This window comes from Microcaecilia unicolor, chromosome 7 (genome assembly GCF_901765095.1).
Source record: "Microcaecilia unicolor chromosome 7, aMicUni1.1, whole genome shotgun sequence".
NCBI classification, from domain to species: domain Eukaryota; kingdom Metazoa; phylum Chordata; class Amphibia; order Gymnophiona; family Siphonopidae; genus Microcaecilia; species Microcaecilia unicolor.
In genome coordinates, this window is record NC_044037.1 from 195,276,942 (window position 1) to 195,304,741 (window position 27,800).

A 27,800-nucleotide genomic window follows, 5' to 3' on the forward strand; every position below is an offset into this window, starting at 1 on the left:
TGTATGCAGGAAATGAGGGTCTCACACCTTTTTGAGTAACACAGTCTATGCATTTCTCCATTTTACCAGCATCTGCACTTATCTGAATGCCAGTGGCCAGTTGCTTACTGTAAAGATCCTGGATCACCTTAGAATCACGATGTCCCAGGCGGCGATGCCAGATTTCCAGACTACATTTACCATCATTCTTCCTTACTTGCGCCATATGTGAGGCTTCACCTGAAATGCTCAGTTTATAAACATCATTATGCATAAAAGCTTCAGCATACACTTCATCATTTTTAGAGATTGTGCACTTACTGTTTTCAAAATGAATCACAAATCCCTTCTTATCTAATGTAGATACACTAAGCATATTGCAAACTGCTTGGGGAATATACAAGACATCACTTACAGGAATTTCTTTAACTTCATTAGACACTTTGCATTTTAAGAATCCAATACCTTTTGCTTGGATCTTAGCAGTCCCTGCGTTTGCAGTTTTAAGAATACCTTCCTCTGGACACATTTCCTGAAAGAAATCTTTACAATTGGTTAAATGGCATGTGCTCCCTGAATCCAAAATCCAAGTACTTTCATTTGAATTATTATTTACCATAGTCAAAGATTTTTCTGCCATTAGAAAGCCCTTGTGTTTATCTTTGTCCTTCATACATTTCCTGGTTTGAAAATTCTTTAGTTCCATTGGCTTAGGTGAGCTAGAGGGAGTGTTTTGTGTTTCCTTACACCATTTAGATACATGTCCCTCCTTTCCACATGAGTAGCAAATCAGCTTGCCCTTGGGTGGAGTTTTCCCATAGCTCCGCCTTCCTCTGTTCTTTGCCAAGAAATTTGTTTCATTTCTCTCTGACTTGCTTTGAGAACACATCTCCTCAGAATCATTTATTATGCATTCCTGCCTTAGTTTTGATGTTGTCTGTTCAAAAGATTGCCCTTCAATGGCCTCATTTACAGACCTAAAAACATCAAACTTCTTTGATAGTGAGGTAAAAAGAAATGCTCTTTTCAATGCATCACACATGGGAATTCCTGAAAGTTCTAGCTTTTGAAATGAAGACATAAGATGCATAATGTGATCATTACATTTACTTTTATCCCTTAATTTGGTTTCATTCAACTCTGCCAACCAAATTGGTTGCTGCTTTGCATATGTAGTTGCATACATAGTTCTCAGTTTATATAAAATGTCCTTTGGTGTATCTTTTCCCTCCACTAATATGGCTTGTTTCTCTGAGAGAGCTTCCAAAAGCATGCACTTCACATAATAGTTTGCATTGTCCCATTCAGCCATATTTTCATCTGTTCTGTCTTGGTCTAAGCATATGTTTAATCCTTTTGCTCGAAGGAGACATATGAATCTTAGTTCCCACTGCTGATAATTAAACTCAGTTAATCTAGGCACCTTGAGAGAATAGAAAAATGGTGAATTTCCTCCCTCAGCCATTTTCTTAGCCTTCTGTCTGCTGTGTGGGGGGAGAGAGAGACAGACTGAATCTTTCCTTTAAAACTTAAGAGAAAAATGTGGCCTTTTTTTCTGCCTGGTAATATTTCTCTTCTTTTTCAATTCCTGGCCCTGGGCCCATAACCCTTTTGTTGGATTATTTGTAGTAAATAATTAGCAGATTTTAGTACACACAGCTTCAGCTTTAGAAATGTTAATTTCTTTCTTCATCTCTCTCTCATTCACCCCTGAATAATTCACTGCTGAGTCACTTTAAAGTTGAAGTAACAAAACATCTGTTTACTCACAGTTTGTAGTTAGATTATAATCAGACAGGTTTATATATACATATTACTATACATTTGTATTATCAGCTCCTTCCATGTGCTTAGATGGTAATGGATGCTCACACCACCATAGATCCTCTCAGGTTAGGAGAGATCATGAGCTCCATGTGCTCCATGTGCTGCATCTGCTGTGTCTAACCCCCACAGGAAGTTGCATAGCTGTGTGACCTCTCTAAGTAATTCACATCAGAGGTCACAGAGTAATCACAGAGAAATAATAGGTGACAGGCAATGCATGTAAAATACAATTACATTCCAACAAGACCAATGGTCCATCTAGCCCAGTATCCTGTTTTCCAGACAGTGGCCAAGCCAGGTCATAAGACATAAGCATCATAAGCATAGCCATTCTGGGACAGACCAAGGGTCCATCGAGCCCAGCACCCTGTTTCTGACAGCGGCCAAAAGAACAAGCATTTCATCCCGCCCATCCCAGAAATAGTGGATTATTCCTACATCCATTCAATAACGTATGTCCTTTTCCTCCAGGAAGCCTTTCAACCTTTTTTTAAACTCCACTAAGCCAACCGCCCCAACCACCTTCTCCGGCAATGAATTCCAGAGTCTAACCACACGTTGAGTGAAGAAAAACTTCCTCCAATTTGTTTTAAATTTACTACACTGCAGCTTCATCGCATGCCCCCTTGTCCTAGTATTTTTGGAAAGCGTAAACAGACGCTCCACATCAACCCGTTCCATTCCACTCATTATCTTATAGACCTCTATCATATCTCTCCTCAGCCGCCTTTTCTCTAAGGTGAAGAGCCCCAGCCAGTCATAAGTACCTGGAGAAACCCAAATCGTGGCAACACTCCATACTACAAATCCCAGGGCAAGCAGTTGCTTCCCATGTCGGTCTCAATAGCAGACTATGGACTTTTCCTCCAGGAAGTTGTCCAAACCTTTTTTAAACCCAGATATGCTAACTGCTGTTACCACATCCTCCGGCAAAGAGTTCCAGAGCTTAACTATTCATTGAGTGAAAAAATATTTCCTCCTATTTGTTTTAAAAGTATTTCTATGTAACTTCCTTGAGTGTCCCCTAGTCTTTGTATTTCTGGAATGAGTAAAAAATTGATTTACTTTTACTTGTTCACTTGCTGCACAGCCTTTTCTTTAAGAAAAGAAAAACCTGCCTTTTACCCGAGGCCTCGGCATGCATCAAAAACATGCACCAACACCAGCGCAAGCCCCCTTTTGCCGCAGCTTCTTTAAAAGGACCCCTTAGTGAAAATGTGGAGGAGGGGCTTCAGTTAAACACCAGTGTTTGTCTTATTTTTCTCAAAAGATACACTGGATTTTCACAGTCTCACCACCTCCACCATAATTTTCCCCCAAATATTTTCTTCTTTTTGATTTTTTTATAAAAATGACAAATATCTCCTGTATTTTTTCACAGTCTTTTGATCATGCAATGATTATTGGTGACTTAGCTTTTATAACGGCACAGCTCTACGGAGCTATTTTAAGTGTGCTATTTAGAGTATATTGGAGATATTTTAGAAAGCTAATCAGTTGTACAATTTAGCAGTTAAATGTTTTACATTTATAACATTATTACCAATTGTTTAGTGTAGAAGATCTAATTATATTGTCTGGGTTTGGCTCTGTTTGATTGTTATTGAATTAGTCTACCTCTCCCTAGAGAGGTTCTTTTTGGTTTTGAAGTGTTTTAAAAAGGCACATACGAGCTACATTGCCTGTAAATTTACTTCCTTAGCGACTACAGCCTCAGCTTAATCTGTGACATTTCATTTCCAAGCAGTGTTTTCCTTCTGTCTGTAATTGCTTCTGTAGAGTATTATGTAAACTTGTAGCACTCTGACTTTGTTTCTGTAGCTCTACATGAATTCGCCATAAGCATAGGTTCAATAAACCCAAGATAAACTTCATTAGCACATCCATTAAATAAATGTCCAGGATTAATTTGTTTTGTTTTTTAGAATTCTAAGTATTGCTCTAGAACTGGAATGGAATGAGGCAACAAATAATATTGGGCCAATCAGATGTGATAGATATCGGGAAACCCACTGCTTTCACAGCTGTTGATCGCATCACAAAAGTACTAACACAATCAAACTAGCACAGCTTGAAACAAGCCCATTTGCAGTTAATAGATATCTTTTTAAACAAAATGCTGTTTAAGTATGACTTAGAATTCATAAGGTTTCCCATTAGAGAGAGGTTTTGTTCTTATTGTACATTCATGGATAGAGGGACTAGGCTTTTACTAACTCACTCATGATTTCTGCTTGGAGGAAAGAGATGTGGTAGCCGTGTTAGTCCACTTTTAAAGGTAATCAATAGAAATAGAATAAAATAAAACAGAGAAAAGAAAATAAGATGATATCTTTTTTATTGGACTAACAATGCATTTTTAGATTAGCTTTCGAAGGTAGCCCTTCTTCGTCAGATGGGTTTTCTAGCCCATTATAAACCATGAGGAAACTACACATCTTATTTCCTCCTCAAAACTAACTACCTGTTCCTCTGATCCTATTCCCATCCATCTACTTAACACTATCTCTCCTACTGTCATCCCTTTTATCTGTCATATCCTTAATCTTTCACTGTCCACTGCGACTGTTCCTGATGCCTTCAAACATGCCGTAGTCACACCACTCCTTAAAAAACCTTCATTGGACCCTACCTGTCCTTCCAACTATCACCCCATCTCCCTCCTCCCTTTCCTATCCAAGATACTTGAATGCAGGGGCGTATCTGGACTCCGGCGGTAGGGGGGGCCAGAGCCAGAGAGAGGGGGCACATTTTAGCGCCCCCCCCCGCCGCCGCCGCCCCCACCGCCGAGCCCCCACCGCCACCAATGACTTAGTCTCTCCACCCCCCTCCCGCCGCCAACCCTCCCCCGCTGCCGTTCTTACTTTTGCTGGCGGGGGACCCCAACCCCCGCCAGCCGAGGTCTGCTTCCACCTGCCGCTGCCTTCAAAACTTCTTCTTCAGCCGGCGGGGGACCCCAAACCCCCGCCAGCCGCCCCGCGCTGTTTAAAATTCATCTTCGGCCTCCGTGGCCGTGCTGCTGGGATAGGCGGCGCTGTTGAAATCCACTTCGGAGTCTGACGTCGTTGTACGTTGTACGTGCTGCGACGTCAGACTCCGAAGTGGATTTCAACAGCGCCGCCTATCCCAGCAGCACGGCCACGGAGGCCGAAGATGAATTTTAAACAGCGCGGGGCGGCTGGCGGGGGTTTGGGGTCCCCCGCCGGCTGAAGAAGAAGTTTTGAAGGCAGCGGCAGGTGGAAGCAGACCTCGGCTGGCGGGGGTTGGGGTCCCCCGCCAGCAAAAGTAAGAACGGCAGCGGGGGAGGGTTGATGGCGGTAGGGGGGTCCAGGGCAAAATCTGCGGGGGCCCAGGCCCCTGAGGCCCCACGCAGATACGCCCCTGCTTGAATGTGCTGTTCACCTCCGTTGCCTTGACTTTCTTTCATCTCAAGCAATTCTTGATCCACTTCAATCTGGCTTTCGCCCCCTTCATTCAACTGGAACAGTGCTTGCTAAAGTCTCCAATGATCTGTTCCTAGCCAGATCCAAAAGTCTCTATTCTATCCTCATCCTTCTTGATGTATCTGCTGCTTTTGACACTGTTGATCACAGCCTACTCCTTGAAACGCTGTCCTCACTTGAATTTCAGGGCTCTCTTCTTTCCTGGTTTTCTTCTTCTCTCTCCCAGCGTACCTTTAGTGTATACTCTAGTGGATCTTCCTCTACTTCTATCCACAGTCAGTTGGTGTACCTCTGGGATCTGTCCTGGGACCTCTTCTTTTCTCCATCTATACTTCTTCCCTTGGTACTCTGATCTCATCCCATGGTTTTCAGTATCATCTTTAAGCTGATGACTCCCAGATCTACCTCTCCACACCAGAAATCTCAGCTGAAATCCAGGCCAAAGTATCAGCCTGCCTGTCTGACGTTGCTGCCTGGATGTCTCAGCGCCATCTGAAACTAAACATGACCAAGACTGAGCTTCTTATCTTTCCCCCTAAACCAACCTCTCCTCCTCCCCCATTTTCTGTTTCTGTGGATAACACTCTCATCCTGTAATGATATGAGTGTAATTGTCAGAATTAAATGTGTAGCAGGATTATTGATTGTGCTGGATCATATATATATATATATATATATATATATATATATATATATATATATATATATATATATATATATATATATATAATATACAGCTTTAAAGACTTATTGAGACAGAAGCAGATCAACTAGCCTGGCTTTCATCTCCCCCCCCCCCCCCCCTTCCTCCCTCTGGAACAAAAGGCTATTCAAAAACAAATACAGGGACTGCTTCAAAAGGTTTTAAACTTACTCTCCCACTCCCACCTGAAGGACTGATAACCAAAGCTTGGCTGGGTGGGTACTTGAAGGCTCATCAAGACATCTCCGAAGAACAAGAGATCAAAAACACCAAAAGACAGAAAGGCTGGAGAGGTGTGAATCCAGCTATTGAAGACAATAAGACTCAGAGGAAACCATAAACAAGAGGCCATTTGCTTGCTAAACCATTTGCTGGCTACCTCAGACAACAGACGCCAGCACATCTGCAGAATAAAGACTTAGAACATGTGATCATGTTACAACTACATTACCCAATGCACCTTAGAACAATAATGCTTTGCAATTTACCCAGGAGTCAGTGCATCTAGACCACAATCCTTTGCAAATTACCCACAAATCAATGCAACCAGGAAGCAAATGCCCACAGGAAATGCAATCATGTTTCCCTGCAAACTAACAGCATAAAAAGAGGAGCTGCAGCCTGCTTCCCTGAAAGACAGACTCTCTTCTCTTCTGCTTCTCTTCCATCACTGACTGCAGAATTCCTGTACTCCTCTTACCTCATGCTGCTCATCAATCAGCTGGACAACAACAAGGACTTTTGTAAATTAACTTTGATTTAGACCTGTTACCTTGTGTTAAAGCACAAATTCTTCTGTTCTAAGATTCTTAAGACTACCTCTCGCTTGCAGCATTGATTACATTAACCGTATTATAAATAAACCCATTTTGAAGCTAAATATATGGTCTTTTCCTGTTCTTTGCACATGTTCTTAAACCTGGCAATGAAGGTTAATGTAATCCAATAAATATAACATTTAATTCCTCTTATTCTTGCAATTGTGAATCTTATTACCTTAATAGGTGATTGGTGGAGAATTAATCAAAATATATATCTTAAAACTTATAAATACAGCGCATGTTCTTAAAATATAAAAATACAGCACATGCTCCGAGCAAATACCCCTGTTCTTAAATATTAAGAACTGTGAACATTTCTTGTAACAATCCTTCCTGTCTCATCAGCTCGTAACCTTGGGGTCATCTTTGACTCCTCCCTCTCCTTCTCTGCACATATTCAGCAGACTGTTAAAACCTGTCTTTCTCTATAATATCACCAAAATTTGCCCTTTCCTTTCTGAGCACACTATCAGAACCCTCATCCACACTCTTATCCACACTCATCCACACTCAGTTAAAGAAAAAAAAGAAGAAAAGTGCCCTTCTTCTAAAGGCACCATTAGAAGAAGGGCACTTTTCTTCTTCTTTTTTTTTTGCCTCGTGAACTATGAGCTACAAATATTTCGAGTTCCTGAAGAAGATCTACCAAAACCCTGAGAAGTAGAACTCGTGATGACTCTGCTAACGAGGGTAGCCTATAAAGTAAAAGTTAGAAGTTGAGGAGTATAGAGCAAAATAAAGCCGAGTGCAAGTATTGCTCTAGAAAATTGAGAGACGTTGGATAACGACACCATCATCCGGGTGAGGAGCTCTCACCCGGCAGATTTAAGTTAAGTGTGCTAACTTTTAGTGGTTTATGATTGCTGTCTAGATGATTTAAAGAGAACATTAACTGTTAGTTTTGTTAGCTTTGAAATTTTAGCATATAATAAGTGTTTGCTTAGAAGTGTATAACATGTTACTATAATTCTGCTATGATATTGGTTAACATACTTTGGAAGGAGCCTGTAGACCAATTTATCTGTTGGCTTTTTTTCCTTTATGGTAGTCAGCTTTAAGATAGTATCAGCAGGTGTCATTACATACATACATTGGTTACCTGTGTAACCTTAAGAGAATTCTTTTTTTTTTTTTTGTTACATTTGTACCCCGCGCTTTTCCCACTCATGGCAGGCTCAATGCGGCTTACATGGGGCAATGGAGGGTTAAGTGACTTGCCCAGAGTCACAAGGAGCTGCCTGTGCCTGAAGTGGGAATCGAACTCAGTTCCTCAGTTTCCCAGGACCAAAGTCCACCACCCTAACCACTAGGCCACTCCTCCACTTTAATAATGTTACTTTTTAGTTTTTGATAGACAGAAGTGAAATTGAACTAGAGAGTTTTGAGTTTTAGTGCATGAGGTCAACGGTGGAAGTGATAGGATTGACCTCACTATTTAATAAGTATAATTTTTTCCTGGTATTGGGTATTCACTATTTAAACATAAAGAGCACAGGTGATGCTCAAAGAATATAAAAAATTTATAGGAGTTAGAGGCAATACTTTTGCTTCGCTTGGGTGAGTTAATACTCAGAATTTCTCCATTTCAAAAAAAATTTTTTTTTCAGTACTTTTCATTCTTTTTTTCATTTTTTTATTTTTCCATCTTTATTATTTTTTCATTAAAGAATTTAGTTGGGTCAATCCTCTCTCATTATACCATCATTTTTTCTCTGGTTGTTGGAAGGTAGAAAGGGGCATTATTATATAGAAAGCATATTTTATGGCAAGAGTTATAAAATCCTGTGTTCCATTTTTTAAAAACTCTTTGGAACATTTACATACATTTGACAACATTTTATGTTACTTAATATGTACAGTAAAGTGAATTTGTGCTTTCCATCTCAATCAGAACCAGCTTTTATAGCACCATTTGCAAATATGTAGGCTTTTCTTAAATATTTTTTTAGTACAGTAACTTACTTCATACATTTAGATGAAGTGTTCCCTCAAGTGGAATATACCGAAATGAAATTTCTTACCCCAGTCATGTTACCACCCCAGTCATTTTGCCTCTTGTCCCTTGGACATGGACCATGGATTGCAGTTATGAAGGCAGTATGCAGTTTCTGGAGTAGACAGTAGGTGCCACTGTTGAGCAATAACTGGATTATTTTCCTTTCAGGAACTGTAAGCACTGGCCCTTTGGCAGCTCTTGAGACATCAGATCGGCCCTTTATTAAAAATCATTTAGGTTTTAAATTATTTTGTAGCTTTTGCTCTGTGCATCTGGATGATGTATTGTCTTCTTTCTTTTCTCCATATTAGTTCTTTCTCCCTCTGCTTTCTTTTACTTTTATTTCTTCCTAATGTTTAGAGCAGCAGGCTGAGAACCAGGGAAGCCCAGTTCCTATCCCAGCGTGGCCTCTTGTGGTCTGTGGTAAGTCACTTAACCCTGCATTACTTTGGATACAAACTTCGGGGACCTTTTACTAAAATGCTTTAAGAAATGGACTTAGAACATTTTAACGCAGGACATTCTAGTGCGCTAAACCCATTTGTAATGTGATCCAAAAACAGGACTTGTTTCTTTTTGCAGGCCCCTACTAATTTTTCCATTAGCCTGCGAGACCTACAAAAATAAAAACACAGAAGCACTTACCACCTCCTATTTAGGAAGTTCTAAGTGCTCCCACATTAAGTCTGTGTTATTCAGTATGCATTCACTAATGCAAACTCACTAGCTGAATAATGCTTCCCTGCTCATGATACACCCCTCTGGGGGTTTTGCAGTAAGCCTTTTTTCCTGCATTATGTGTGTATCAATGCTTAACATGGTTTAATGAAAGGGCCCCTTAGATTGTAAACCTTCCAGGGACAGGAGCTTATCTGCTGTAACTGAATGTAACTCACCTTGAGATACAACTGAAAAGGTATGAGATAAATTCAAAATCCCTTCCCTTCCCTATCACTTCTGATAGCCCACTGTGATGGGTTAGGCTAGCTGTTGTATAAGTCTCTATGATCTCTCAAGGGAACTGTGCCAGTGTAGAATACATAATTTCCTGTTGTTGGTTATGCTGAAAAAATTAAACCAGTTGTTGAGACCATTTAACTAGCCAGGGAATATTTGAGTACATTACACCCACTCTCATAGGAGTCAACTTTTCAAAATGGTTGGGGTGCTAAACCCAATGGAAATTACCTCTCCTTGGACACAGTCAAGGAGTTTGTTCAATAGCTCAAGCACCCAGAGCACCCATAGAGCTGGCTCCTATGCCCACTCTGTAACTACACCCAGTCTCTCTCTCTCTCTCTCTCTCTCTCTCTCTCATAGGAGTCTCTTCTCACCTCATCTGCCTCCACATTTAAAGTCTATCTTTTCACTCCCTTGTTGCATTCTCTATGCCTTTGATTTCTCTTGCTTGGTCCTTTGCATTCTTGGTATTCAATTTTCATCCCTTCCCTCCTGGCTCTTATCTCCTCCTCCAATGCTATACAAACTCATTTTCTTTTCCCCCTCCTTTTGTCCCCAATCCAGCCTGCACCTTCCCTATTACATTGGGGCCACACGGCTCTGCTCACAGTGAGTCAAGTAATCAAATGTGGGAAGGAAGCCTCTGGGGTGGTCATTGCCTACTGTGGCAGTGGGAGGGATCTGTCCTGGAGATGTTGTGGTTAGGAGGCTGATATCATAAACCACAGCAGCTATAGAAAGGACAGAGTCATCCTAAGTGGCAGAAGCAGTGGTGAAGAGGGAGCAGTGTCCTTGAATATAAAGAGTGGCAGTAGGAGTGAGGGAGTAGCCTAATGGTTAGAGCAGCAGATTGAGAAGCAGAGAAGCTAGAGCTCAAACCCCACTGATACTCCATTTGACCTTGGTCATCACTTAATCCGCTAGCGCCTCAGGGACAAGCTTAGATTGTTCTTTGGGGGACAGGGAAATAGCCAAGCATACCGAAATGTAACATTCTAAATCCAATTAAAAAATCAAATTAAAGTCAGGAGGAGAGCAATTTGTGAATATAAAGGGAGACAGTAACCAAGAACAGGGTTAGTATTTACATGCCCAATGCCTGCCCTGCATTATCTAATCCTCAATCGGGATTCCTTACTATAAAATCACCTCTATATAAAATACTTTCACAAAAAGATGAGTTTTCAAAAGCTTCTTAAACTGCTGCACAGTCTCAACATTCCTGGTAGGGCATTCCACAAACTTGGCCCTGCCACTGAGGCAGCAGTTGCACAAGTTGCTGCATACCTTGTTGCCATCAAACTGTCTGTAGTTGGTCTCATTGCTGACCCAGACCTTAACAGTCTCCCTGGCCAATAAACCATCAATATCTTAGAAAAGTGCCATGGTACAGTGACATGCAAGGTTTTATGAATGATAGCCAAAACCTTGTACTGCAGTTTCCCATGATGTTGCAGTAAGGGGCTAATTCTTAGCAATGGACATGGCCATGGGATCATGGGAAACTAGTTCCCTGGTTATACATTGTAGACTGGGTCACTCTATTTACATGCCTTGTGGGAACAGGATTCTTGAGTTTCTATCCTTTCTCACTAGACTATAATATCATCCTCTCCACCACAGTGAATTACCACAACTCAGCTTAGAAGAAATAATTGTCACCATGTGGTGTTCCTAGTGCAGGAGAAATAACAGATATAAGGGTCAGATCCTCTTTGCTCTCAGCTTTACTGTCATTTCTTCACTTACCTCAAATGCAGAAAGATTGGCCAATCCCAACATGTCTGAAAATTAGCTTTTACATTTTTTTTTTAAAGATTGACAGACATATGAAGTTTTACACACTTTTACTCCATGAAAATATTTGTGTACAGTACAAAAATGCTTTAATCTCCGTTGGAATGTCTGGACGTGTTGCACATGAGATGAGTTTTCTTAACAAAGCAGATGTTAAAGTGTCTTTTTTATTGACGTTACTCTCACATTTATTTGACTGCTCTGATGTTTTCTGCATGAAAAGTAACTTTGCTAGGCAGTGCTGCTTTTTAAAGCAAAATGAGCACTGACGCATCCTGAAGCATTTTACTAACTTTTTGGTTCTTGCTTTTACGTCTTTTAATGTGTGAAAGCGCAAGAGAGCTGAAGGATTAGTTTTATGTTGGGTACATATGTTTACGCTATTGGGGATGCTACGCGGCTGTCATAATTACAGCAAGTCATGGGAAGGTTCAAGTATTTCATTAGCTGACTGAGAACAACAACGTCTAAGATTTCATTAAAATCAGATGTAATGCTTGCACTTCAAGGTCAGTCAGAAACTAATAGGAATAACAGAAGCCGTAGTATCCCAGTTGAGGCTGAACAGTGCTAATCACACTGCACATTGTAATGTGGTGAAACCTTTCACATGCACCATGTTATGACCATGCCAAGCATATGATAAATGAATGCTTCTCACAGGTATGGGGGAGATTTGGGGTATACTGCATCTTATTTGTGGGGAAAGCAGAACACTGGAAGACAATGGATCCACCTTTGCTTAGGTTATGGGTGGTCTATCTGCATTCTAAAACAGTGCAGTCAGGCAAACTGGTTGAAAAATTAGTCATCACATTCCTGGAGGGATTATGCAGCATGCCAGAGGTTGCAAGTTTTACATGAACCCTTGTGCAATTCTGGGTAGTTTGTAAGGGCTTAGTAGGAGAAATCAAAAGTGCTGCATCGACAAAGCCTGCTTTCCTCTAGGAATCCTAGAATAGGAAATATAAAGACAAAGAGCTAGGATGGTAATTGGAAGATTTTGGTCTAGTATTATTGTGGACCCTTTCTGGGGTCAGATTTATCTGTTAGGTGCTTCTAGGCAAAGGAACAGGGGGATTCACCTTTGAGGATATGGAAGACAGTAGGAGGATGTGCCCCCCTTCTGAAGATCCACTATAATAAAGGGTCACCTACTCCTCCATCCTAGTGGTATTTTCCTGAGTCATGGCTTCCCTTTCTACCAGCAGAGTCTAGACCCCTGCAAGCTGAAAAAGCAGCAACTCTTTTGGTGACTGAAACATTGGAGGGCTGGTGCAGACCCAACACCCATAGTTGAAGATTTACTATCCACCTTATAATTGAAAGAGAAAAAGGCCTAGATTTCGACCCAAATCGGGAGATAGACGTTTATCTCACAAAAACGAATAAATCGGTATAATGGAAAGCCGATTTTGGACGTTTTCAACTGCACTCTATCGCGGAAGCGTACAAAGTTGACGGGGGCGTGTCGGAGGAGTGGCGAAGGTGGAACTGGGGCGTGGTTATCGGCCGAGGAGAGATGGGCGCCTTTCGCCGATAATGGAAAAAAAGTATGCGTTTGTAGCTAGAATTTAGGGCACTTTTCCTGGACCCTGTTTTTTCATGAATAAGGCCCCAAAAAGTGCCCTAAATGACCAGAGGGAATCAGGGATGACCTCCCCTGACTCCCCCAGTGGTCACTAACCCCCTCCCACCACAAAACATGATGTTTCACAACTTTTTATTTTCACCCTCAAATGTCATACCCACCTCCCTGGCAGCAGTATGCAGGTCCCTGGAGCAGTTGTTAGGGGGTGCAGTGGACTTCAGGCAGGTGGACCCAGGCCCATCCCCCCCCTACCTGTTACAACTGTGCTGCTTAATGCGTAGTCGTCCAACCCCCCCAAACCCACTGTACCCACATGTAGGTGCCCCCCTTCACCCCTTAGGGCTATAGTAATGGTGTAGACTTGTGGGCAGTAGGTTTTGAGGGGGATTTGGGGGGCTCAACACACAAGGGAAGGGTGATATGCACCTGGGAGCTCTTTTACCTTTTTTTTTTTTTTTTCTAAAAGTGCCCCCTAGGGTGCTTGGTTGGTGTCCTGGCATGTGAGGGGGACCAGTGCACTACGACTCCTGGCCCCTCCCACGAACAAATGCCTTGGATTTATTCGTTTTTGAGCTGGGCGCTTTCATTTTCCATTATCACTGAAAAACAAAAACGCCCAGCTCACAAATTGTCGAATAAAACATGGACCTCTATTTTTTTCGAAAATACGGTTTGGTCCGCCCCTTCATGGACCCATTCTCGGAGATAAACGCCCATGGAGATAGACGTTTTCGTTCAATTTTGCCCCTCCACATCACCTAAGCTAACTAGCAGGCCTTGGCGGTTAACAATAATCAAAAATAAAGGGAGAAGGAAACGATCTACAATAATTGACAGGAAAGGTACACAAGCAGCAAGAAATAAACACACTTAAAAAACTATACTATTACTGGGGCAAGGGGTGGGCCAAAGAGGGTTGAAGGGAAAGGGAGGAGAATTGAAGGGAGGTAGAGAGGGGAAAGGAAGGGAGCAGCATTGCAACAGTGGCCAGATCCATGGGAGCAACCTATGCAGGGACGAAGGCTTAGGTAAAAAGCTAGGCCTTCAATGCAGATTTGAACACCTTAAAAGAAAGTTCTGTACGAATATATAAGGGAAGCGAATTCCAGAAGGAAGGTGCAGCAAAAAAGAAGGCATGGTGCCTGGTTGATTCTAGTTGAGTCAAATTGGGGCCAGGAAAAACAAGGCGGTAATCGTTAATAGAGCAGAGAAAGTGAGGAGGTGAGTATGGAATGGTAGGGGAGGAGAAGTACTGAGGGTGACCAATCCTGTGGTTTTAAATGTGAGTGTCAATAATTTGAAGATTACACATTGTTGAATGGGAAGCCAGTGATGTTTTGGAGCAATGGAGAGGAATGATCACAGCATTGGGCATGACACAGCAGTCAAATGGCCATGTTTTGCAGAGATTGAAGTCTCTTAATATTGAATCAAGTGCAGCCTAAATTGAAAACATTACAATAGTCTAGTTGTTAGCAGTGACAGGATCAGGGAACGAAAGATGTCGGGGTTGAAATAATGGTGAATTGAATAGAACTGTAGGAGAATAAGGAACTCAGTTTTGCACATATTTGAAATCTAGGGAGTGGATGTAAGGTGTGAGTCAAGGATAACACCCAAGTACTGGAATGAGTCTACAGGTTGGATAAAGGAACCGAAGAAATTCAGCGGGATGAGAGGTGAAGAAAGACCCCATGTGAACCAGCAGTTTTTTCTTTGTTGAGCACTAGCCTGTGCTTAATCAGCCAATCTGAAATAAGTTTCAAGCAATTGTATAGTGGGCCAAGGGAAGAGTTGAATGGGTTAGTCATCAACATAGAAATGGAATAACACACCAGTGGACTGAATCAGTGTGGCAAGAGGGCTGAGGAATAGATTAAAGAGACGAGGTGAGAGGACAGAGCCCTGGGGGACCCCACATGTCATAGATCACAGGGAAACTTTGGAGGAAGGGGTGACTACTGTGTAGGAGCAGTCAATAAGAAAAAAGGAAAACCAAGGTAGAACTGACCCAGAAAGACCAAGTGAGGTAGGGTTACCACATGGCTCCAGAAAAAGGAGGACACATTGATCCAGTCCGGGTTTTGCTTCCATTGAAAGCAATGGAAGTAAAACTCAGACTGGCTCAATCTGTCCTCCTTTTTCTGGAGCCATATGGTAACCCTAAAGTGAGGAGAGGTGAGAGATTAAGAAAGAGTGATCCACTAAGCCGAAGGTACCTGAGAGGTCTAGGGAGAAGGCTAGGACTATGTTGTGTTTATCTAAATGAGTGTAGATTTCATTAAGAGCTGTGGTGATGACAGTTTTGGTGCTATAGTATGCCCTAAAACCTGACTGCCTAGGATTAAGAGCTAATGATTTCTCAACAAACAGGGTCAGCTGCAAAAAACTATTCACACCTGAACTTTAGAGAGGTAACACAAGTTAGAAACTGGGCAGTAGTGGGAAAGGATTTGTGGGTCTAGTGAGGGTTTCTTGAGAATAGGGTTGACAATTGCTGTTTTCCAGAGTTGAGGGACTCACCCAGAAGAAAGGCTTGTATTGAATAAAGATAGAATCTGGGGCAAAAGATTAAATTCCTGAATTTTTAGCCAAGAAAAAGGCAAAGGATCCAAATCAATAGGTGGGTTTGGTACCTGAAAGAGCTATGGTGAAGAAGTGCAGAGTCAGAGGGTGAAATGAAGGCCAAACTGAAGAGCAAATCCATGAAGACAGGAGGAGCCTCCACGGAGAGTCAAAGCAAAATAGCAAAAGTAGAGGCTGACAAATGCGCAAACCAATAGGGAGATAATATAAAAAAACAGTTTATTCAGAATATTCATTTCAAGGACCCGACACGGTCCGTGTTTTGGCGCCAAAGTTGAGTTTAGTTGAAGAACCAGTGAGGGAGGATGAAGTTGATTGTGAAGAGGGAGGTTTTGAGGGAGGAGGGAGAGCGCATTCACTAAATCTTGAACATTAGTAGAAAAGAACTGGGAAAGACAGTGAGCGTTAGGAATGAGGGGAGACCCTCATTTAACAGAAGGAGAGGAAGATCTTGATGGAATAAGTGGTCTCATCCTCGGCAAAGATATGTGCAAATTGATCACTATGGTCTCAAGACCAAAATTGGGTCACAGTTAAACCAGTTGTGTCTGCTAGACTTGACTCTACATGACAATTTGGGCAGAAACTAATTTTAAACACCTTTAAAAGGGTTTGAAATCTATTTTTTTTCCCAAAAAGCATTTGAGAACAATTACTAGGGATATCCGCAGTGAGACAAGGCAAATTAGCTGTGACTATAGCTCCAGGGGGATTCACTCTCCCATTCTCTTGCTGTCTCTTTCCCCTGGACCCATTCTATGTATATGTTTTTGCCTGGTGTTGTTTATCTGGATTGTAAACCACTTTGATTGGCCTGACTGAAAGGCAACACAGAAAATTTGCAATAAACATAAGCTTGGACCAAACAAAACAAATGGAATCTTCATCTTCATTTTGCTATTTTTAACACTGGAGGAAACGAAATATAAGTGGAGAAATGTGAGAATGCAAGTGGTCTGCAAGACTCGTGATAGATTAGGAATCAGAGTGGTGATAGTGGTGGGTGCACCATCTCCCTTCAATTCATACTATGGAAGAAGCTAATTACCAGCAATGCCATTCAGAAGTAAAGCATCTAGAGGCGAGGTGGAGCCATAAAATTGCAGCCTGAAAAGTACAAAACCAGAGTGTCTCATTCTATAATTGCATGTGAAATTCAGCATCAGATACGCATGGTCAAAGCCCTATGGGGAGACTCCCCTTCTATCATCCCTTGTGTTCTCTTCTTTTATTCTTTATTTTAAAATTGAATTAGTAATGTAAAATAGTTCCAAATCCTTCTCCAGCTCTCCTTTCCCTCTTCGTTTTATGATTGACTGGGGCAAGAGTCACAGTTATGTTATTACTTGTTGGAAAGTGGAAACTGCAACAATTTTTTTTCAAAATTGCCATTTGGAAAGGCAGTAGGGGAGGGAGATGATGGGAGAACTTGGGAATTAGAGGACTCACTGTAAGCTCAAGATAAAGCTGGCAAGATTGAGGTTTGCATAAAGTTTTTGGCTTAATTCTAGTGCTCACTTTATGTTGTACCAACACTTCTCTTGAAACAACCTGAGTTCAGTTGAAGCATGACTTTGTTAGGAGAGAAAGAATTACTTTTTCTGTAATTCATTCAGGGTCCACTGTAGGAGCAGGAAGCAGGAAAAGAAGGTTCTTGGTATCCACTTGCCTGAAGACTGAGGAGCTATAGGGTCAAGAATGGGGTGTGTGCACATCACTAAGGCTACTTGTATATATGTTTAATTGTGTAACTATGGGGTCCTTTTACTAAGGTGCGCTGAAAAATGGCCTGTGGTAGTGTAGGTGCGGGTTTTGGGCGCGCGCAGATACATTTTTCAGTGCGCCTGTAAAAAAATGCCCTTTTTAAATGTTTGCCAAAAATGGACGTGCGGCAAAATAAAAATTGGTGCCCATCCATTTTGGATCTGAGACCTTACCGCCAGCCATTGACTTAGCGGTAAGGTCTCTCATGTTAACCATGCGATAATCGCCTACACATGTCAAGTCGGAGTTACCGCCCAATTTTCACTGCAGGCCAGAAAATAAAATATATTTTCTGGTGCACATAAAAAATGAAATTACCACATGGGCCACGCGATAGCCGGGTGGTAACTCTAAATTGACGCATGTTGGGTGTGCGTAGGTGCCTACGCAGGTTAGTAAAAGGGCCCCTGTGTGAATGAAACTGTGAGAGTGTGTTTATGAGGCTGCATGCAGAAAGTATCTAAATTTCTAAGTTTATTAACGGATTTGATATACCGCTCAAGAGAAGCCTAACAGAGTGGCTTACATTATAAATTCAATAATTGTCAACAGAAAGGAACTCCATAAAAATAATAAAAGGAAGTAGAGATAGGAGAAGAAGAATTCGAGAGGGATAGGTCATGTAGAGGAGAGAGAAGAAGAGGGAGAATGGACACCACTAAGGGGCTACAGTCAAATCAGCACGCAATGAGGCACTATAAGGATAAAAGGCCTTGGTAAACCGATAAGTTTTAAGATGAGCCTTAAAAGCAGACAAGGAAGTTTCTAGTTGAAGAGCTAGAGGGGCATCTGTGATTGTATACGTGGCTGAAGCTTTATATGTGTTAACAGAGTTAGTGCTAGATCTTTTTGTTTACCCACCTTCTGCCAGTGTTGCAAGTAGGAATTATGTGGACATAGCAAGCCACTATGGGGTCCTTTTAGTAAACTGCATTAGGTGCTAACGCTAGCCTAATGTACATTAAAATAGCGTACCACTGAACATGCACAGGTGCCCTGTGGTAAGTGCCATTTTAACACACACTAATCCATGCACTAAAAAATTTATAAATTTTTTGGGGGAGGGCATATGTCAGGGGGGCTCTGCACTAATCAGTTACCCCAGTTACATTACCACATGCTAACTGATTAGCATAGGATTAGCATGTTAGCCTTTACCACCTACAAACTGGGTGGCAGTAAGTGCTCAAGCAGTAATTTTTATTAATGGCCCTTCTCTCTTAACTCGGCCTGCACCCATCGTTGTGAATACCACTCAGTGGGCAAGTCCATGCATGGTGGGAAAGAGTATAGCAGTGGGTTAAACAATCATCCACTCAACTAGATGATAAAACAGATAAAGTTTATTAATTGTGGAAATATAATAATAATGGGAGATTTCAATTACTTAAAGTAATGGAATCTGTAGAACTCAAAGCCAACACTACAAAGTTAGTTCTACATATACTTAGCTTAGTATTCAAAGGCAAGTCGTGTACATTTCAATGAAAAAATGGTGGAGAAAAAAAAGACTTCAGTACTATCGGAGACACCTCTATTTGAAAGATACACCTTCATTGATAAAGAGGACTCCTTTTAATCATAAGTCTATAAAAAAAAACTCCACTCCCAAATATATATTCATGAAACAAAAACAAGACCACCTTTCAAGAATACCAAAACAACGACTCAATTTTATAGCGAGTATCTTGAAAAAATCATTACTTATCTTGGATGGCAGAAGTATTCCTTATCATATGTCTTTTCATTTGTAATAAAAAGATTATTATTACAAATGAAAAGACATGATAAGGAATACTTCTACCATCCAAGATAAGTAACGATTTTTTCAAGATTCTCGCTATAAAATTGAGTCTCGTTGTTTTGGTATTCTTGAAAGGTGGTCTTGTTTTTGTTTCAAGAATATCTATTTGGGAGTGGAGTTTTTTTGTAGACATGATTAAAAGGAGTCCTCTTTATCAATGAAGGTGTATCTTTCAAATAGAGGTGTCTCTGATAGTACTGAAGTCTTCTTTTCTCCACCATTGTTTCATTGAAATGTACAAGACTTGCCTTCGAATACTAAGCTAAGTATATGTAGAACTAACTTTGTAGTGTTAGATTTCAATTACTCCAATATTGATTAGGAAAGTGTTTCATCAATCATGCCAGAAATATTAGTTTTTCTACAGTAGAGGCCATAAATGCATGTTTCATGGAGTTGCTGGTCCTTGAAAGGCAATAGGGGGTTATGATGGATCTTGTTTTCACTAGAATGCAGGATCTGCTGTGGTAGAGTTGTGGTAATTTCTGTGAATTATAAAATATAAAAATTTGCCTATTGGGGAGTGTCTCATTAATTGGATACAGTTACATTTTTCTAAAATACGGCACCTATATGTATAATTGTCTGCACTTGTAAGCAGTTAAATTTGCAGCATACACATTTATGTCACTGTCATCTACGTGTAAAAATGTAGCATGTGTAGGTTTATGAAATTGATGTGCCTAATGTACATGCCTGCAAATACATATGTATATAGTTTACAAAAGACGGTATGTTCAGTAGAGCCTTTTGTAAAATACTCAGGGGAAATATGAACATCCCAGCCTAGATGTCCCATTTCTGATGTAAAGCCCCTATGCACAATGTGATGTTGTGTCTCTTCAGTATGGAAAAGAGACCACTGAGAGGGGATATGATAGAAGTTTATAAAATCATGAGTGAGGTGGGAATTAATATTAGTTTAAACTTTCAAAAATGCTAAAACAAGAAAATAGTCCATGAAAGTAATGACAAACAGATTGAAAACAGATCACAAAAAGTATTTTTCCCTCACTGCATACTTAAGCAATGAGTGAACCATAAGTTATGTCTTTTTTTCAATATCCCTTACCTCAGTGCATTTTGGTAGGGATGTGATGTGCCTTTGAAAAAATAGGGGGGTCTTTTACTAAAGGGCGTTAAGCACTTACCCCCGAACTCTATATATGGTGCTAAAAACTTGCTTGGGGAAATTTGAGCGGTCACCACCACTTCTCCATCATCTGCATTGGTTATCAATTGAGTGTCGAATTAAATTTAAAGTTCTCACCTTGTCCCATACTGCTTTAAATATTTTGGGGCCCTTTTACTAAGCAGCAACAAAAAGTGGCCTTCGGCAGTTCGAGCACATCTTTTGGGCATGCGCTGGGCCAATTTTTACCATGTCCTGGAAAAAAAGCCTTTTTTAAAGAGGCCGGAAAATGGACGTGGGGCAAAATAGAACCCACGTGCATCCATTTTCGGCCTCAGACCTTACCGCCACCCATTGACTTAGCGGTAAGGTATCACACGCTACTCAGACGGGTAAGTGCCAAATATTTTCTACCACGTGTTTTCATCATAAGCCAAATTCAGAATTACTGCCTGGGGCATCCGGTAGCCAAGTGGTAATGCCAATTTGGCAAATGCCGGATACATGTAGGCCCTTACATGCCTTTGTAAAAGGGCCCGTCATACTCCTGCATATTTAGCATCTCGTATAGCACCATATTCTCCCTCGTGTACTCTACATTCTTTAAGAGATAATAGATGATCATCCCAAGTCCCAGTAGTGCCAGGTGAGAGTCCACCAGGGTGAATGCCTTCTTTTTTTCTTGCACCTGCACTGTGGAATGCACTTCCACAATACCTTCCGCTGGGCATCTCTTACTCCTCCTTTCACGGAGCTTTGAAGACCTGTTTGTTCCAACTTGCTTGTGAGACGTGAATGCAGTTTGTTCCTGTAGTGGAGAACTGCCTCTAGCTTTGAATGATTCAACTTTCTTGCTTTGTGGTGTGAGAACTTTGGTGACTGTTCATTTTTATCTCATATTGGAGGCATATATGAAATTAATAAGCGATAAATGATTAATTGAATAACAAGCAAATTAGCAGCAATAATTGGGTGCTAATAATTATCAGTGATAATTGGCATTAATTAAAATTTACACGCACATTTTTAGACACCAGGATCCACTCATAAATTTTACACGCAGCTCCAAAAAGGGGTCGTGGCTGTCGGAGGGTCATGGGTGACTCAGGGGCATTCCTGTAATTTATATGCGCTGTTATAGAATAAGGGGGATCTGCGCCTAATGTAGGTGTGAGGATTTACACCAGGGTTCAGTTGGTGTAAATCCTTGCACCTAAAGTTAGGCATGGATCTCAGCGTTAAGTGCAATTCTATAACGTTGAGTGCAATTTATAGAATAGTGCTTAGCACTTTTTTTTCTGGCACCAATTATTTGGCACCATTTATAGAATTTGGTCCTTGATGCGTGAATTAACATATGTTAACTGCTTCTGCATAAGTGCTCCAACTCTTAGCTTGGTAGTTTAGCAGTTAGTGTGCACTAATTCGTGCCGTAAGTGCATTTTATGTTAGGGGTGGGAACTAGATGGGACATGGGCAGACAATGGGTGTGGATAGCATATTGCAGTTGGAACTGAAATACCGGGGTCCTTTTATCAAGCTGCGGTAAAAAGGACCCTGCAGTAGCGGCAGGGGCTGTTTTTGCCACACACCAGGGCCCTTTTTACCACAGCAGGTAAAAAGCCCCTAAAAAAGACATGACCATGTAGTAAGATTACTATCAGGCTTATTTTCTAAAGTGATTGCCGGCCATCTTCTGACATAAATCGGGAGATGGCTGGCGATCTCGCAAAAGCGGTGAAATCGGTATAATCGAAAGCGGTGTTTTTGACACCATCGCCGCTTTCCTGTTGCCGCTCTGGTGAAAGTTCAAGGGGGCGTGTCGGCGGCAAAGAAAAGGCAGGACATGGGCGGGCATGGGCATGGCTACCAGATGGCCGGCTTTTGCGGATAATGGAAAAAAAAACGTCGTTAAGCAGTATTTCGCCGGGTTTACTTGGTCCTTTCATTTTCACGACCAAGCCTCAAAAAGGTGCCCCAATTGACCAGATGACCACCGGAGGGAATGGAGGATGACCTCCCCATACTCCCCCAGTGGTCACCAACCCCCTCCCACACAAAAAAAATAAAAATAAAACACTTTCTTGCCAGCCTCTATGCCAGCCTCAAATGTCATACCCAGCTCCCTGACAGCAGTATGCAAGTCCCTGGAGCAGTTTTTAATGGGTGCAGTGCACTTCAGGCAGGCAGACCCAGGTCCATCCCCCCCCTACCTGTTACACTTGTGGTGCTAAGTGTTGAGCCATCCAACCCCCCCCAAAACCCATTGTACCCACATATATGTGCCCCCCTTCACCCATAAGGGCTATGGTAATGGTGTAGAGTTGTGGGGAGTGGGTTTGGGGGGTTTAGCACCCAAGGTAAGGGAGCTATGCACTTGGGAGCTTTTTGTGTATTTTTAAAACATTTTTAGAAGTGCCCCCTAGGGTGCCCGGTTGGTGTCCTGGCATGTCAGGGGGATCAGTGCACTACAAATGCTGGCTCCTTCCATGACCAAATTCCTTGGATTTCGCCGGGTTTGAGATGGCCGGCATTTTTTTCCATTATCGCTGAAAAACAAAACTGGCGATCTCAAACCCAGTGAACTCTGGCATTTGGCTGGGCTAAACTGTATTATAGAAAAAAAGATGGCTGGCCATCTTTTTCGAAAATACAGTTCCGGCCAGCTGTTGCGCCGCCGCCAAAATGGATCGCTGGTGACCTATTTCGCCGGCGACGTTCGATTATGCACCTTCACGTGGCCATGTGTGTGTGGGGGGGGGGAGGGGGGAGCACTTACTGCCATCCATTGAAGTGGTGGTACGTGCTCCCATGGTAACCTGGTGGTAAGTGGGCAGCATGCGGTGCTGCCCAGTTACTGCTAGGTTAATGCCACACTAGAAATTATGGAATTATTTTCTGTAGCACTGGAAATGGCACATGCTCAAGATGGAACTACTGCCAGTGGCCACGTTGGGCTGGTGTTAGTTTTGGGTTGCTGCACGGCAAGTTCATTGTTGCGTAGCGACCCTTTAGTAAAATGGCCTCAGTGTGTGCTATCAGATGTGCTGTTAGCGCAGAATCATTAGCACCTCCTCAAGAGGAGGTGCTAAGTGTCTGCGTTAATTGTGAGCAGTGTTAATGCACAGTAATGAACATTTCTGTGTGGTAAATTTAGAGAATGGGCTGGACATGCTTCCAACAATTAGCAAGCAGCCTTTGCATTTAATCACATTAATTTTTGCTCCTAATGCACAATAAGGGGTCCTTTTACAAAGTCACGGTAAGAAGTGGCCTGCGGTAGTGTGGGTGCATCTTTTTGGTGCTTGCTGGACCACTTTTACTGCGTCTGGGAAAAAGGCCATTTTTAATGGGCTGGGAAATAGGCATGCGCAAAAATTAAAACTAGCACACACCTGTTTATGGCCTGAGTCCTTACTGCCAGCCATTGACCTAGCAGTAAGGGCTCACGCACTACCTGCACGGTAACCACGTAGCGCACGCCAACATGGCCGCGCTGCTGATGGCTACCGGAAATGCCCCCATGCTAGAAAATATAAAAATATTTTCTACCATGGAATTTGGCACATGCCAAACTCAGAATTACCGCTGGGCACATGCACTACCCTGGCGGTAGTGCCGATTTGGTGCACGCTACCTGGGCGTTAGCCCTCCCGCAGCTTTGTAAAAGGGCCCCTTAGTGCAAAAACTTAGAGCACTTTAGCCAAAGGACCCATAAGTGCAAGTTAAATAATTGAACACAAATTGACCATCAGACTAATGCATATTAAGTTGAATAACGCAAGTTATAAAGTTCTAATTTATGTTTAAAAATTTTAATTGAAATGAACATGAGAAATGAACGAAAAGAAAGACCAAATTGAAAAATTTTTGACCTGTACACATTCCTATTAACTGCACTTCAGGTAGTCATCCTGAGTTTCAGGACCACACACAGAGGAAGCCAAGAATGATAGAAACTACTTGACATATTTGCAGTTATGGAATCAGTTTAATTATTGCTTCCATAATAAATGGCTTTTAAATACACTTCAAATGCAGATTAGCTGACACTATTTTGAAGATGGCACAAGCAGGGCAGGAGCAGGTGGGATTTGCTCTTACTCCTCTTTGATCACAAGTATAATGAGGTAAGTTGGAGGGGAGCTGAAAGATGGGGGATCAGCCCAAGAGGGAAAGGAAATTTACATTCAGGGTGTGGTATTGAGACTAGGGCCTAGGGGTTAATTGAAGAAGTATGGCTTAATCAGCAGTATTTCTTATGAATATTTATTGGCTGAGTGGAGGAGGAACTGAGGGACTTTATTTTTGATCCCATGATTAGGGTTGCTTTACATTTTCCCACTGCATGTATGGAGTTGAAGTCTGCTTTTCCTAAGAAATGCAATAGGAAAATCAGAGGTACAAATTCCTCCAAACAACAAGGTAAATCCAGCACTGAATCAACCTGCTGGTCAAAGGTAGGGACTGGGGAATGGGGCTTGCCATCAAGCACTACCAGGTCTGAGAGTGTCCAATTTTGCTGGCTGCAGCAACGGGTGAAAAGTTACCAGAGGATTTACCAAATTATAATTGCCATGTACTGCAATTTAGCATATCTGGATGGGGTCTTCCTGCAGTAATTCAGCGCAGACACAAAATTATTTTTCTGCATCTTCATATACCTCATATCCTTTAACTATTCTGTACTGACCTGATGAAGAACGCATAGGTCTTGAAAAATAGTTACAAACATAAAGTTATTGCAATGAAAAGGCATCAACTACAGCTTATTTGTTGACCCTTTTCATGACACCAACTGAAAAAGTAGGAAGTTTAGCCTTGAAGGTTAGCAGCATTTTGTGAAGTTGCTACCAATTGGCTACCTATTATTCTAATACACTCTACCTTTGTCAACTACAAATCGCTATAAGTATTTTTCTCTATTAAGACTTAACAGATACATTGTCACATTGTCTTATAGGATGTTCCATCGTTAACTATGGAGCAGCAAACCTCTTTCATTCACTTCAATGAAAAATCTGCATTAATTGAGTCTTTTTGGCATAACAGATTAAGGGGGAAGGTTGTCAATGTGGGCTACTGTTAAGACATATTGGGCTAGATTCTGTATGATGAATCAAAAAGTGGAGTGAGTCAGTGAGAATGGAACCAGATGAATCTTTATTGACTCAACAGCTATAGACAAGGGAAGAACCCGACACTACTGTGTTTCGGCATACTAATATGCCTGTGTCAGGGGTAATGTTTCTTGTATGATGGACAAGAAACAAAAAAACTGGCTCTATATTCAGTATTTCACTTGAAAGCAATTTCAGTGTAGCTCAGCGAGTACAAAATCAAAGAAAAGCGAAAAATTCAAGGCATCTCGCTGAAAAAATTGTTTGAGTTTTATGCTTTGATTTGTACTCGCTGAGCTTCACCTTACTGGATTTAGTATTGCAGGTACAGTACTAAATTGGTTTAAATCATATCTTCATTATCTTTTGTAGTGTATTGATTTATTTCTGTTTCTACTCCCCATACTTTATCTTGTGGGGTTCCGCATGGTTCAGTATTGGGGCCAAAATTGTTTAGTGTATTTTTATCACCTTTGGCTCTACTTATGTAACCTTTGGGTTAATATTTGTCATCTGTGTAGGTGATATACAAAAAATTGACCCCGATGGATACTTTTACAACAGACTTTTTGTTTGATGGCTCTATAAAACTAGCAAGGTAGCAGCCTGATTTGCTAATCATGGAATAAAGTTAAATTAATCAAAAACGGAAGTAGTTCTTTTTACTTTGCAGTCTGGTATTCCTGACCTCATCACTCAACGTGATAGAAGTTCACGGGCTTAATCTTCATGAGTTTTTGACTTTTAACACCCATGCATCTGATCTTGCCAAGATGCTGGTTCACACTGACACAGATCCATTATTGGATTGAAAATCCTTAACACTCCTTTTACACACTTTGGTTCTATCATACTTTGATTATTGTAATTCATTATATCACAGCATACCTCAATAAACGGAGGTAAATGAATTGTATGATTTACAATAAGCTCCTTATATCATTGTACTTCAATTTGTCTTATTGTAGCAACGTTTACTCGAGTATAAGAACAGTATGGTTTCCGTTGTTTGTTCTCTGTAACATTTTATTTCAATACATATTATTGTATTAATATTTACTCAACTATATTGGCTGTAAAAAGTTTTCATGTAACTCATTTTATGTATTCATCCTTCTTTGATGTATTTTAGATGTAAGCCACATTGAACTCAAAATTGTTCGAGAAGCTGCGGGGTATAAATGTCAATATAAATAAATACAATATCAGGAGATTACAGTTAATATAAAATACCTTGGTGAAATTGTGAGAGCTGCAAAGAGATTTGATAGGGTAATACCTTTACTATGAGATGAACACTAGCTACTGGTATCCTTTCGCATATAATTTAAGATACTTATAACTGCCCATCAGACTTTCTATTCTGGGTTGCCTCAGGTTTTCTTTAATTCACTTATTCTTTATAACCCCTCATGTTCTCTATGATCATCTTAACAATCCTTATTGGTTGTCCTCTCGCAATTGAAAATACATTTGGATCATATCATGCTTGCTTTAGTGTGTAGCATCCACTCTTTGGATTGCTCTTTCTTTATACATCTAATCAGAAACCTCTTTTCAATGTTTTAAGGTGATGTTGAAGACTTATTATTTTACTATGGTGTTTCCTCCTGATTAGCAGAAAGGGCAGACTTATATTTCCAATGATCTCTGGTAGAAAATACCCATATTTTGTTCTCACTATTGTATTGTTTTGACATTTTTCCTCCCTTCTTTTTGTTCTACATTTGTTTAAAAATGTTTATTTCTTAATGCGGTTATTTTATGGAAAAAATGTATGTCTTTGTTTTTTAAATTTAAATTGCTTGGGTTTATAAATTTTTGTATTGTAACTTAGATCCTTTAGAACATAAGAACATAAGAACATAAGAATAGCCATACTGGGCCAGACCAATGGTCTATCTAGCCCAATATCCTGCTTCTAACAGTGGCCAATCCAGGTCACAAGTACCTGGCAGAAACCCAATTAGTAGCAACATTCCATGCTACCAATCCCAGGGCAAGCAGTGGCTTCCCTCATGTTCACCTCAATAACAGACTATGGACTTTTCCTCCAGGAACTTGTCCAAACCTTTTTTAAACCCAGATATGCTAACCGCTGTTGTCACATCTCTGGCAATGAGTTCCAGAGCTTAACTAGTCTTTGAGTGAAAAAATATTTCCTCTTATTTGTTTTAAAAGTATTTCCATGTAATTTCATTTGTCCCCTGGTCTTTGAACTTTTTGAAAGAGTGAAAAATCGATTCACTTTTACCTGTTCTACTCCACTCAGGATTT